The sequence below is a fragment of the Triticum dicoccoides genome, chromosome 7B (genome assembly GCF_002162155.2).
Source record: "Triticum dicoccoides isolate Atlit2015 ecotype Zavitan chromosome 7B, WEW_v2.0, whole genome shotgun sequence".
Lineage (NCBI taxonomy): Eukaryota > Viridiplantae > Streptophyta > Magnoliopsida > Poales > Poaceae > Triticum > Triticum dicoccoides.
This window is the reverse complement of record NC_041393.1, coordinates 435,888,190-435,901,214: the sequence shown is the minus strand read 5'-3', so window position 1 is coordinate 435,901,214 and position 13,025 is coordinate 435,888,190. Positions and strand designations below refer to the sequence as shown.

Below are 13,025 nucleotides of genomic sequence, written 5' to 3'. Positions count from 1 at the left end.
GACGGAACCACCTAAGCCTACCATTTAGGTTAAGGTTGGCTCGGGGTCGACGAAACCACCTAAACCTAGTCCTTAGGGTTTACGATGCCTCGGGGTCGACGAAACCACCTAAACCTAGTCCTTAGGGTTTACGATGCCTCGGGGTCAATGGAACCACCTAAACCTACCATTTAGGGTTTAGGGTGGCTCGGGGTCGAAAAACCCACCTAAACCTACCATTTAGGGTTTAGGGTGGCTCGGGGTCGACGGAAGCACCTAAACCTAGTCTTTAGGTTTAGGGTGCGTCGGGGTCGACAGAACCAGCTAAACCTACCATTTAGGGTTCGAATGCATGATATAACATAAGCGTATAATATTGAGGCATCTACCAATGTTAACATAAGCATCTAGTAGTCTTCCAATGCTAACATAAGCATCTAATATAAAACCTAGTGCATGAGAAATCATAATTTGAAGTCTAGCAATCATGACACGTAATATTGAGGCACTATAACATAAGCATGTAAGCATCTACTATATCCGATCCATCTTCCAATGCATGATATATCCTCAATTTTAGTCTAGCAATCATAGCACACAATACTTAGTGGCGTTCAACAGATTACAGGCATACACAACCATTGTTCACAATACATAGTGGAGTTCAAATGCATGGTTCATCCTTTGCTCACAAAAGGATGAATAGCATAACTACTAGATATATACACACCTATAGTTCACAATTAGTACAACCATACACTACACAACCATAATTCTAAGTTACTAGGTCATTACACAACCATCCTTCCCAAAAGGTCAGCAATGCCCTCTAATCTCATATTCATCTTGTTCAGTTCTCTAAGTTGGCCTAGATCCCCTTGATCTTCTCCTTGAGCTTCTCCTCTCCCTTCATGAGCTCAGCAATCTGAAGCTCTAGTTGGCCCTTCTCTTCACTATGCTTTTCCTTTCCCTTAAGCAGATAAGCAACCTGAAGCTTCAACTCTAGCTTCTCTTGGTTGAGCTTCTCCTCAGAATTTGTGAGCTTTGCATTCTTCAACTCCAAATTCATCCTAGCTCCACTAGCAATTCCTTCTCTTTCATATTCTTCAACTTCTAGTTCTGGATGACTATTGCTTGAGCTCTTGTTAGGTTAACCAGCAGTTCATACTTCTGATTAAGCTTCTGGGTCTCTGCATCTTTCTTTGCCATCTTTGCCTTCATATCAGCCACCAGTTCACTTCTGCATTGTTGCTGATATGTAAGGTTAGACTGCAGATAACTGAAATCCAGCACCCTTTCCTTCGAGAAATTCATAAGTTCATGCATATCTTGGACTAGCTTGTCATAGTCGGCGTCCAGCTTGTTCTTCTCTTCTGTTAGATGGTGAATAGTTAAAGCACTTTCAAGATTATCATTCACCCTAGCACTCTTGCTATGTTCAACCATTACCCACAACTTCAACAATGCATTATGAATTTTTGGGGGGTCACGGTTTGGTAGGCACACGGCTTTTGTGAATGAACCATGTGCTGTTTGATAAATTTTACATCAATTAACAACATTTTTTCATTAGAATGAAAACACGAGTTCATCATTTTGCCTCGAATTGTGTTCCATGGTAAACAATCACCATTGTTCCATAAGGTTCTAGTTTCTGGTGCATTTGAGATCTCGTTTGCTATATTTTAGCCATTTTTTGCATGTACCACACACACACACACACACACACACACACACACACACACACACACACACACATAACCGTGTCGCAACTACACGTGGGTGTTAGCAAGATCATTTGTGTGTCACTTTGCGAGTTTTCATTCATTGTCCGAGAAACGCATTTTTTTAAACATTTCGACCGCATGGTGCGGCCAAAGGCGTAGGCCTTGTTGGTATTTTATTATAGGAAATGCATATATAGTTTGTAAATCATGAAAATCAGTGTGTCACCATGGTGTGCTCTCATGACCCCATGGAAAAGTTTTGGTAAAGTTTGGCACAAGTTTTGATGCTTACACCTTCAAATCGGAGGATCTCAAAATAAGGACCATAGTTGCCAAAAGGAGACATGACACTTCAGACTCAAATCATCAGTGACTTCATCATTCCGCCTAAAAATTCTTTTCATGGTAAAAATCACCAATATACCCTACGTTTGATTTTCTGGCGCATTTCAGGTCTCGTCTGCTACATTTAAGCCAGTTTTTTGCAGTTATCTTGCATTTAGTGCACATAAAAGCAAAAGCCTACTATGACTACATGTGAGTGTCAGCAAAGAAGGTGTACAAAAGATTTTTGTGTCGCTTTGTGAGTTTTCATCCATTGTCCAAGAAGCGGGGAGAAGTTCAAACATTTTTGCTGCAAGGTGCGGCCACCGGCATAGGCCTAGTTGGTATTTTAATTTAAAACAATACAGAGGCTAGCCAACTCGCTTCCACGGTGATCCCTCGATGTCATGCATTCGCGACCGTCGGATCGTCCTCGTTCTGAGCCTGGGCCATCAGATTTTCACCTCTGGTAAATCTAATATTTACCCGTCGGTAAGTTTTTTTAGAGTATGACTGGTGGGCTCGTTTCTGGCATCTATCGACTGGGTGAAACGTCGCGCAGGTGCGAAAGGATTTTGGCCAATCCTCTCCTCGCGCGCGGCATGCTTCCAGTCGTGGAACCCTAGACCCCTTTCCCCAATCCCACGGCCGCCTCCATCCTCCCGTGCTCCACCCCGAGCGGGCTCCGCCTCCTCCTCCTCCTCCACCATCCCTTCTCCTGTCGCAGCCGCATTGGGGAGGCCAGGTTTTCTCGCTGGGGGGGAGGAGCTGTGGACGGCCAGCAGGCCAGCGGCGGGAGGCAGCCAGGCCGGCCTGCCGTCTCTCCCCCGGAACTGGCCAGCGGCCGAATTTCTGGCTGGGATGAGGAGTTTGTCCTCCCTGCAATGCTCGTCATCGAGGACAGCCTGGTCTGCAAATCGCGGCCCTCCTATGCCGGGCTACACGACGGGTCTTACCGAACAGCGCTGGCCAGCAGCAGGTAGAAACCCTAGCCACCATTCTCCTGCGTGGGCCACACCCCCACCCTTCTCCTCCCGCGTTGCTCTGCTTATTCCCCTGATTCCCTCTTCATTTTTTTTTGTTATTTAACTAAGTTGCCTACTCTGATGCTTGGGTGTTGTATTTGCAGGTGCTAACCTTCGGTTTACCACTTGTCGCTTTGGTCTGACAGGTTGGTGATTTCTCCATGCTTTCATTCTCATGTCTTCTTGTGTGCGTGTCACATGTGCTTACATCTAGGTCGAATCGATCTATTCTTTTTACAGGATGCTAGCAGTTGTAGTTCTGCTCATTTGGAGGACACATATGGCAAACTGTGACATCATGGTATTCTTTTCCTTCAGATGCTTTATCTTCATTTTTTTGTGTGTATCCATGCCATGGTTTGCACATCCTTTTCTCATTGGTATGTCTATAGACAGGCTTCTTGTTCTTCTAGAGAACTGAGTTGGTGATGTTTATTATTGTTAGTTGCTCAGAGTGATTGTTCCCAATTAATTTTGATCAATTAATTACTTGCTGGTATTTATCTAACGACCTTATATTCCTGGCCAGTTGATTCCTTTTTTAGCCAAGGCCATATTTATATCACATATCTATACTTATGCATCAGATTTTCTCCTCTTAGTTATGCAAATTGAGGCCTTTTTATTTTTTCAGTATCACTATGAGTATCATGATAGAGAGTTAATAGTTCACTCACTGGACACAATATTTAGTTGGCATATTGAGGGGCTCACACCCTTTTATGGATGGACTTATACCATGAACCTTTGAACAGATAGCAGTTGCTCAGAGTGATTGTTCCCAATTATTCTACATTTTAATTGTATCGACTGGGCGACAGCGAGCGCCGGTGAGTGCAAGCATGTGTCTCTAGAAGCGTCCTCTCCTACAAGGCAGGCAAGGACGACGTCATCGCCCTCATAGGTCCTCCTCCCATCCCTTTTGCTCCCCCTGCCTCCTCACCTTGCCTTTGAGTCGGATGCAATGTAAGATAGCCCGCAGGCAAGCTCAAGCTGGAGGCGATGAAATCCCTCTCTTGTGCCAGAATCTAACTTCTTATTTGTGCAGTGTTCTTTTGCTTCTATGTACTGTTTTTGCTCTGACCAGATCGTTCCCATTTGTTTGGAGGTTCTACGATCTGTTGCATCTCTGTTCTTCTCGTTAAGGTTAGCTGCTCTATTTCCTAGGTACACGTGTATTATCGTTTATGTCGGTGCTATCATGGTGCTTGGTCTGCTGATCATTTTAATGTTCTGGATCTGGGGTGTGGCTGCAAGAGAGGGGAGGCAGCCAATGACAGGGAGAAGGAGCAGGACGTCGAGGAGTGCAAGTAGAAGGGTAAGATGTGTATTTTGTCATATTTTTACAGATGATCTTGACTGTTTTGCAACATGTATTGCATTTCCAGGGATTATCCTTTTGCTTATTTAGTATTTCCTATGTTCTCTGAAGATTAATTTTGGCCCATACAGTTTCCAGTGATTCACCCGTTCTTTCTCTCCCCATGCCGCCTCCTCCCTTCGGCCCCGATTCATCGGCGCGTGCAGACACCTTTCCTTCTTTGACTTCTCCCCTCTTTTTCGTAAAAGCAAAAAGAAGCAGGAGCAAAACGAAAGTGAACACCATACAATGGGTGGGATGGACATGTTCACATAGTTGCTCGCTGGAGTGAATAAATTTGAGGTTTTGTGTTATTATACGCTAATATATTTTTTGTTTGTGCTTTGTTCAAAAAAATCATGTCGTGATTTAGTTTAGATCTATGCAGTCACAACCATATCTTCAGTTTAGGTCACTATGAAATTTTATTTCCTTGCCTAATAAGCGTGATTAGAAAATAATTTTAGGCCAGATTAACTATACACGTTGTACTCCGTATAAACTATTTTAGTTTTATAGTAATTTTTTATTTCTCTCTTTAATTTTGTCAGCAAACACATCGAGACATTGGAAGAAATAGACGTGTTGTACAAGGAGTGGGCTTTACAGTCTGGTATTAAGCACCGGGTAGGAGTTCCTTCTTTTGGTGGTGAGCTCATGTTCATTTCAGATCCGGTGGATATTACGGAAATCCTGCCTTATGTTTGCACAATTGGCAGTTTCCAACCTTAGAGGCTCGGCAGGTACTAAATACACCACAGGAAATGTAGATGCATTCTATATATTTGGTCATTCATGTTTTACATCTTATTCTCATGCCAACATCCATTTTTATTATATGCATGTGGTTTCCTCAACCTGGAGTTAAATACAGGTTGGTCACTGAATGAGCTTATATACCCCAGTGGCATTGAATGAGCTTATATCACTCAAAACATGTGCAAAGGAGCTGGCTTTCTTTAAGTAGCATTAAGACCAAATGTTGAATTAGGGTTGGTAGAGCGTAAGATTAAAACTGTTCAGACATATGTAACCTGCAGAAACATGGAACATAGTGGCGTATATAACCTCCATTATCTATGTTGTCATGCATGTCTCCTCTCACCATGAGAATGTTTGTATGAAATAGTAAATTTGCGATCCTTGCTGATAGTCACTAATGATAGTTGGTAATGGCAGCCGGTGAAGGTATACAAAATGAGCAACTCAAGATGCCAAATTTGGTTCATTGTTCAGGCCTCAGGGTCGGCGGTCGTTAAGAAATACAAAAATGTGCATCATTTCCTTCAATAGTGTCCCCATGCTGGTACATAAATAAGGTTGATAGGTTCTTTCTGTTGATATTTGTGCCTTTCCCGAGGTAGCATCCAGTCTGACAACAAGGTGGCCATAGGGCATGTTTTGTTTTGTCACTCGAAGCAACATCAAATAAAATAATTTCCCTTGGCTAGCACTGGTAATCGAATCTTAAGATGCCAATGCTTTGTGGGATGCTTAATTAAATGTCGAGCTCGTGGATACAAAGAACAGGTCAGGCTTTAGTTCAGTTCAATTCAGTAATTTAATATTAGCACCCACGTCGTACGAACAATAAAAAGAGGGCATGGACGTACTATGCAAGTGCAATTGGTTGGCAGTTGGCTTACCTCGGCGTCTTTGCCTCCGGCCGGGAGCCTACTTCGCAACGGCGACGCCGAGAGAGCGGTGTAACTTGGCCGGCCAGGGAGTCCTCGGTGGGGCCGAGTGCTGACTTTAACAACAAATAACCATTAATTTTGCTCAGTTCATGAGCCAATTAGCACTGAATCCCTGTCTCTGCCACTTGTTTGAACATCCTTCTTATGATATTCTGAACAAAGCGGCCAAAGCAATCCTTCGGATCACATAGACTTCATGGTCGACATACTACTAACTCATTGAATGAATTTGTACTTAACTTAACTTCTTCCACCAGTATTTGCCTTATTTTTTCAGTATCTTACATACTTAATTATAGGTTGGTTGGATCTGTTGTATGAGGTAGGCTTCAGGCCAACGGAAGATGATTTACCGGATGACTGCCACCACAGTTTTTCGGGGTTCCGTGTGCACCTGTGACATTCTGTATAAATTTGGAGGTATCCAACTCCATTATCTACAAATTAATTCCTTGCTTGCATCCCTTATTGAGAAGCCAGATGATTATAAATTATTGCAATCGTTGTTGCCAATATGTCACATTACGGGTTCATGTTGATCTTTGTTGGTTAAAATGTGCGTTGCTGTGACCTTGAGAACATTTTTTTATCTTATTACTGCAATTTTGGTTTTTCACTCAAACATACAGTGGTTAGTGTTGTTAATCCATACATAGCCGTATTTGTTTATCTTATTACTGTAGTTTTGGTTTTTCTTATTACTTCAGTTTTGTTTTTTCACTCAAACATACAGTGGTTAGTCCTGGTGTGTTTTTGTTTTACACCAGCATATATTTGGTCCAGAGATATTCAATTGTTTGTCTGATAAGATAATATTTTACTTCTTCATGGAGCACTCTTATGGCAAGCACATTTTTTCTGACTGAACTGCTGGTTGGTTTTTTTCTCCATAAATACGATAAATTATCATATCATATGAAATGTTAAGATATACTGAAAATATGCCCTGTATGATGGTGGTTTGGCATTTTAGAATTGTTTTGGGCAATGCATGTTTGTATGCATTTTTTCTTTTGGCCCTTGAAGGCTTACATGGTACGCATCACATCTTTGATAGTTTGCAAGTGCGATAAAAATTGTTGTGCTCGTATCTTTAGTTTTTATTACACGTGGAGATAATGCAACAACTCTTGCTGGAATTATACTGTCAACTTATGTTGAATTGTTTCTTTGTATGTAGGCCACAGGTGACAATTGCTACATCTATTGTGTTCTGTCACCGTTTTTACCTTCGTCAGTCTCATGCAACAAATGATAGACGAGTAAGTGTTAGTCAATGACTAACTATAGTCCAATTTTTAAATATTTGTTGAAGTGCAGCTTCTCACTTTATAACATGTAGATACTTTATTTGAGTTTATAATATTCTGTTTTTGCCTCATAGTTTAGTTTGAATAAAAATAACAAATAGTTTGTATCTCCATGGTTTTCCAGTTTGGTGATTGTTCTCTCCATAGAGAGGCATTAATAGCTAATAATACACTTTGTACTTCTCCAGTCCAATAGAAGTTGGCGCTGAAGCTAGCAGCAGACTCTGTAGATGTCAAAACAACTTGTACTTTTGTGAACTGCAGGGGGTGGTTATAAAAAGTAGGTATTTTCTATGAGGATAAGATGCACAGATGTACACCCTCTTGGTGTGATGTGGGGATTTTAGTTTAGAAGAGCCTGAGACCTTGTTACTAAATAGCAGTTCACAGATGGGCACACCATTTTATCAATTATGCAGGGTTGAGGGTTTATCATGAATATTTTGGCTGGTACAGCTCTCAAACACCCAGCAGAGTTGATTTAGGCCCAGTTACTCTTAAATTATTGAACGTGAAAGCATTTGAAAATCACCCTATCCATGAAGTAGTACCAAGCGTGTTTACTGAAATAGGAGTGCATGTGATTTCTTGTGTTCTTATCTGCAGCAGAAGTGGTAATGGTGTGATTTTCCTCTATGTCTTGACAGAATATTAGTACTCTACACTATTTGTTATGCAGTTATTCTTATTTTTTCATGGCGAATGGGCAAATGAAGTCTGAATCTAACATATATACAGACAATCGCTACTGTCTGCATGTTCTTGGCTAGAAGAGTCGAAGAAACACCTAGGCCTTTGAAGGATGTCATCCTGGTTTCTTACGAGCTTATTTAAAAAGGATCCTGCTGCTGGTCAGAAAATCAAGCAGAGGGTAATGTAATGGATCCAATTTGATGCTTCTTTTGCTATGGATTGTTCTTTGGTGAACCTTTTTCCCTTTAAAAAAGTTGTAGCATGTCCATGACCTGATCTCACCCTATAAATCTTGTTGTTCTTATACAATAATAGAAAATAACTTCAGAAATATAGCCAGTAGAAGGCTGGCTATTTCTATCAGAATCCTAACCTTTTCTCATCAGTATATCATTTATTTTGGAATTATTTTGATTGCATCATCTGCTTAAAAGTTTACAGAGACTGATAATGATCTAGAATAAAACTATATTCTAACCTACGAGGAGGCTCGACACGTCTTCTAACCCGCAATAGACTGTATAGGCAGCGGGAGCGCCGGTCCCACTGCCGGTCCAGACCATGGGCACAGCATGGTCGAGCTACAACGAGTGCATCTAATTCCAACTCATCAAAGTGAGCTCCCTCTTTTATTCTTCTGAGGCAATGAGGCATCAGTGTAGGCCCAATCTTTTTGTTTGTTGCTTTGAAGAGTGTTGTCATGTTGTGGAAAGGCGACATGTGCTTGATAGTTGGAGTTGGTGTTGAGCCTGGCGGTAGTAGACAGGGAAGGCACCCATCTCACTTGATCTTGAGAGTTGATTCATATCTTTTTTTCTTGACCTGATTGAGTTCCTGTATATGCAAGGATAAAGAAGAAGGGGCATTGTTGTGGTTGTTGCTTAAGGTGTTGGTCAGGAGCTGATTGCCGGGGCTGATGACAAGAACGGAGAGCAGGATGAGTATGTCAACATGATGTTCCTTGACGTTGGCCTTCTTTTATAAAGTTCACATGCAACTCTCATCCATGGTTAGAAAAAGCTAATTTAAACGTTTTGTTTCTTTGATGGTTACTCATTTCTCTTACCGTTGTTGTATCAAAACAATTGTATTTTCGTTGATGGCCACTTGGGATCATTTTCGAGGAGAATGAGATGTGGAATAAACTACTAATGAGATGTGGAATAAACTACTCTGAAATGGTTGGTTCCCTTCAGACAGTTTATTTGCTAACTAATTTTGTCTGCTGTTGCACATGATACAACTGTGCTCTGTTGTCATTAGCTTGCATTTTATGTAAGCTTAAACAGACAATCAATTAAACTTTTACTAAGTTCTTACCGTATTTATTTGGTCAAACATAGTTACTAAAAAAATTCAAATATTTTTAGCACGTACATGGTTTTAAATAGGACTCGGTGCCTTTCAGCACAATGAGCAGTGTTTACAAATATAATTTTTTGGTGCAACGGTTACACACATTTTTTTTCAAACTTAGATTTCACAATGTGATAGACATTTTCAAAAGAGTATGGTCTAATATATGGGCTTTCTACAACAAGTACTGAATATGTCCTTGCAAAACGAAACTATTTTCATCGACAACATGGCTTTAGCGGGTCTCTGCACCAATTGGCGCAACGAATAAGAAATCACACTGGTCGGCGGTTGAGGAAACGCCTCTGTCACCCAGCTAAGGAACCGAGAAAGAAAGGAAGGGGATGGACAGTCTCCGCTGGATCCGCCCCCTGCCGCTTCATATTCAGCTCCTCACGGGCCACATGCATTGCTCTATGTGGGCTGGGCTAAATAACATATGGGCTATCCTAATACCTCTTGATCCCTATATCTCTGTATATGCACAACAAAGACATGTTTTTTCTTAGGTTTCTTATCTTTTTCCCTCTTTTTTTGCAGGTATGGGCTATCCTAATACCTCCTGATCCCTATATCTTCGTATATGCACAACGAAGACATGTTTTTTTCTTAGGTTTCTTATCTTTTCCCCTCTTTTTTTGCAGGAAAAAGATGCACGGCCAGGTTTCTCATCATGATAATCATGTTTTCAAACTTGCTAAAAAATACAACCATGCCAACGTTACTCTCTCATCATGGTGGCCATATTTTCAAACTGAACATATTCATATTATGCAAAGTTTCCCTTTTCCCATACTATTATTTAACAACGTAATAAAGATGTTCAAAAAAGCATGATTTAGTTGAAGGTTCTTGCAGCATGAAACTATTCTCATCGAGAGCATGTCTTTAGCAGGTCTTTGCGCCATTTGGCGCAACGGGTCAACTAGTTATAGTAAATTCAGATGGAGCCCGGCGTCATGAAAATCGGTGTATGACCGTGGCATTGCTCTCATGACCCCATGGAAAAAAAATCATAAAGTTTGGCAGAAGTTTTGATGATCGCTCCTTGGAAACCGGAGCATCTCAGAAGAAGGATCATGGTTTCCAAAAGGAAACATGTCAATTCAAACTCCAGTAGCCGGTGACTTCATCGTTTGGCCTCATAAAAATTTCCATGGTACGCAATCACCATTATACGATGGGTTTGATTTTCTGACGCATCTCAGGTATCGTTTGCTATATTTAAGACATTTTCTAAATTTAACATGCATTTTGTGCATATAAATCAAATCCCCAACCGCAATTGCATGTGCTGATTAAAGGGATGAGGATTTCCGTTCCATCTGGGAGCATCCAACGGTGCAGACGTACAATCCGTGGGGTTTGGGTTCTGGCCAATCAGAACAAACGACTCACATCGCGCGTGTAGTAGGGGGGCATCGGCCATGGTTTGGTAGGCACACGGCTTTCATGAATGAACCGTGTGCTATTAGAAAACATTTACATCAACTAACAACATATTTTCATTTGAATGAACACATAAGTTCATCGTTTCGCCTTGAATTTTTTTCCACGGTAAGCAATCACCATTGTATCATAAGATTCAATTTTCTGGTGCATTTGAGATCTCGTTTGCTATATTTTAGCCACTTTTTGCATTTACCATGCACACACACGCACACACATAGCAGTATCGTTTGTGTTACTTTACGATTTTTCATTCATTTTCCGAGAAACAGGAAAGTTTTTTCAAACATTTCGGCCGCATGGTGCAGCTAGATGCATTGGCTTTGTTGGTATTAACAGGAAATGCATATGGAGTCCGGAAATCATGAACATCGGTGTGTTACCGTTGCGTGCTCTCATGACACCATGAATTTGTTTTGGTAAAGTTTGGCTGTTTTTGATGCTCGCACCTTCGAAATCGGAGCATCTCACAAGAAGGATCATAGTTACCAAAAGGAGAGGTGGCACTTCGGACTCCAATCATCGGTGACTTCATCGTTCTGCCTCGAATTTTTTATCACGGTAAACAATCACCGATATACCCTAGGTTTGATTTTCTAGTCCATTTCAGGACTCATCTTCTATATTTAAGACATTTTTTGCATTTACCTTGCATTTAGTGCATATAAAATCAAATCTCTACTACAACTACATGTGGGTGTTAGCAAAGAAGGTGTACAAATCATTTCTGTGTCTCTTTGCGAGTTTTCATCCATTGTCCGAGAAGTGGGGAGAAGTCCAAACATTTCGGCTGTGAGGTGCGGCCAGCGGCGTAGGCCTAGCTGGCAATTTAATTACAGGAAATTCAAATGGAGTCCGGACATCATCAAAATTGGCGTGTGACCGTGGCATGCTCTCACGACCCCGCATAATTTTTTTGGTAAAGTTTTGATGATCGCTCCTTAGAAACCAAGGCATCTCACAAGAAGGATCATGGTTTCCAAAAGGAGACATGTCAATTCAAACTCCAGTAACTTCAATGTTTGGGATCTTAAAAATTTCCATGATACACAATCACCGTTATACCACTGGTTTGATTTTTTTGGCGCATTTCAGGTATCGTTTGCTATATTTAAGTCGGTTTTTGAATTTAACGTGCACTTTGTGCATATAAATCAAATACCAACCACAACTGCATGTGCTAATGAAAGGGATGTGGACTGCCGTTCGATCTGGGAGCATCCAATGGTGCATACATATGATCCATGTTGTTTGGGTTCTGGCCAATCAGAACGCACGACTCACATCGCGCGCGTGGTTAGGTCGGCACACGACTTTCATGAATAAACCGTGTGCTATTCGAAAACCAGATTGCATATATTCTATTCATACATACTGGAGTGAGATCAATTGATTGTGCTACCTCTAAGGTATAATAATAATAAACAATTCAAATTCATTGCATGAGCTGACAGCATATCAAGGTCAACATATTAGGTTCTTACATCAAGAGAAGAACGGGCATAACTCACAAATTCAGTACACGTGACAATTCTAAATTCAACAATTTAAGTTGTAGGATAGGCATAAAAACTAGTCTTCACTACAAAAAAAAGACACATTCGTGACATTTTGGGCCGACCAAAAAAAAATCCAGTCATACTTATGACACTTCTATAACAATAATTATGACAAAATCATTACAGAAAATGGGTTTTTCGTCCTGGGCGGGCTGGAGACGCACCTGTATGACATTCTTTGGGCCGTCCATGACGAAAAAAATCATGGTAGAAGCGAGGGCAAGGAAAATTTCAAGGACTTCCCCATTACGGTGGGTGGTCGAGGCCGAGCGATGCACGGAGGTATGCCCGTTTCTGTCATACACGTACGCGCATGTGTGCGAGGCGTTGCGCTCTAACTGAACCCAAGCGAGACATTGGCTCTAACTGGACCCGAGCGATTGCACTAGCTACGTTACTGAACCCCGATCAATCCCTTGCTGTTAACTGAAATCGAGTGATTCCTTCACTACTGCTGCTAACTGAAGCCGATCAAAGCTGCCTCTTGATGAACAGTTCCGGGTGGGGGTTGGATGAACAAGATCTCGTGGTAGTAGAGGTTGTTGC

General features: G+C 41.3%; 1 long non-coding RNA gene across 14 annotated transcripts; it reads left to right on the top strand.

The window, feature by feature from the left end:
- The first annotated feature begins 2,591 nt into the window (after nt 1-2,591).
- Nucleotides 2,592-9,310, top strand: LOC119337409. 14 transcript variants are annotated; one of them, XR_005163311.1, is made up of 10 exons: nt 2,593-3,009; nt 3,160-3,201; nt 3,296-3,356; nt 3,811-4,373; nt 4,967-5,158; nt 6,412-6,532; nt 7,293-7,374; nt 8,161-8,293; nt 8,641-8,730; nt 8,970-9,310. It is a non-coding gene; the product is annotated as an uncharacterized LOC119337409 (long non-coding RNA). The 14 variants fall into 14 exon arrangements; XR_005163309.1 differs by having other exon boundaries at nt 8,963-9,310; XR_005163305.1 differs by having other exon boundaries at nt 8,807-9,310.
- Nucleotides 9,311-13,025: the final 3,715 nt, after the last annotated feature.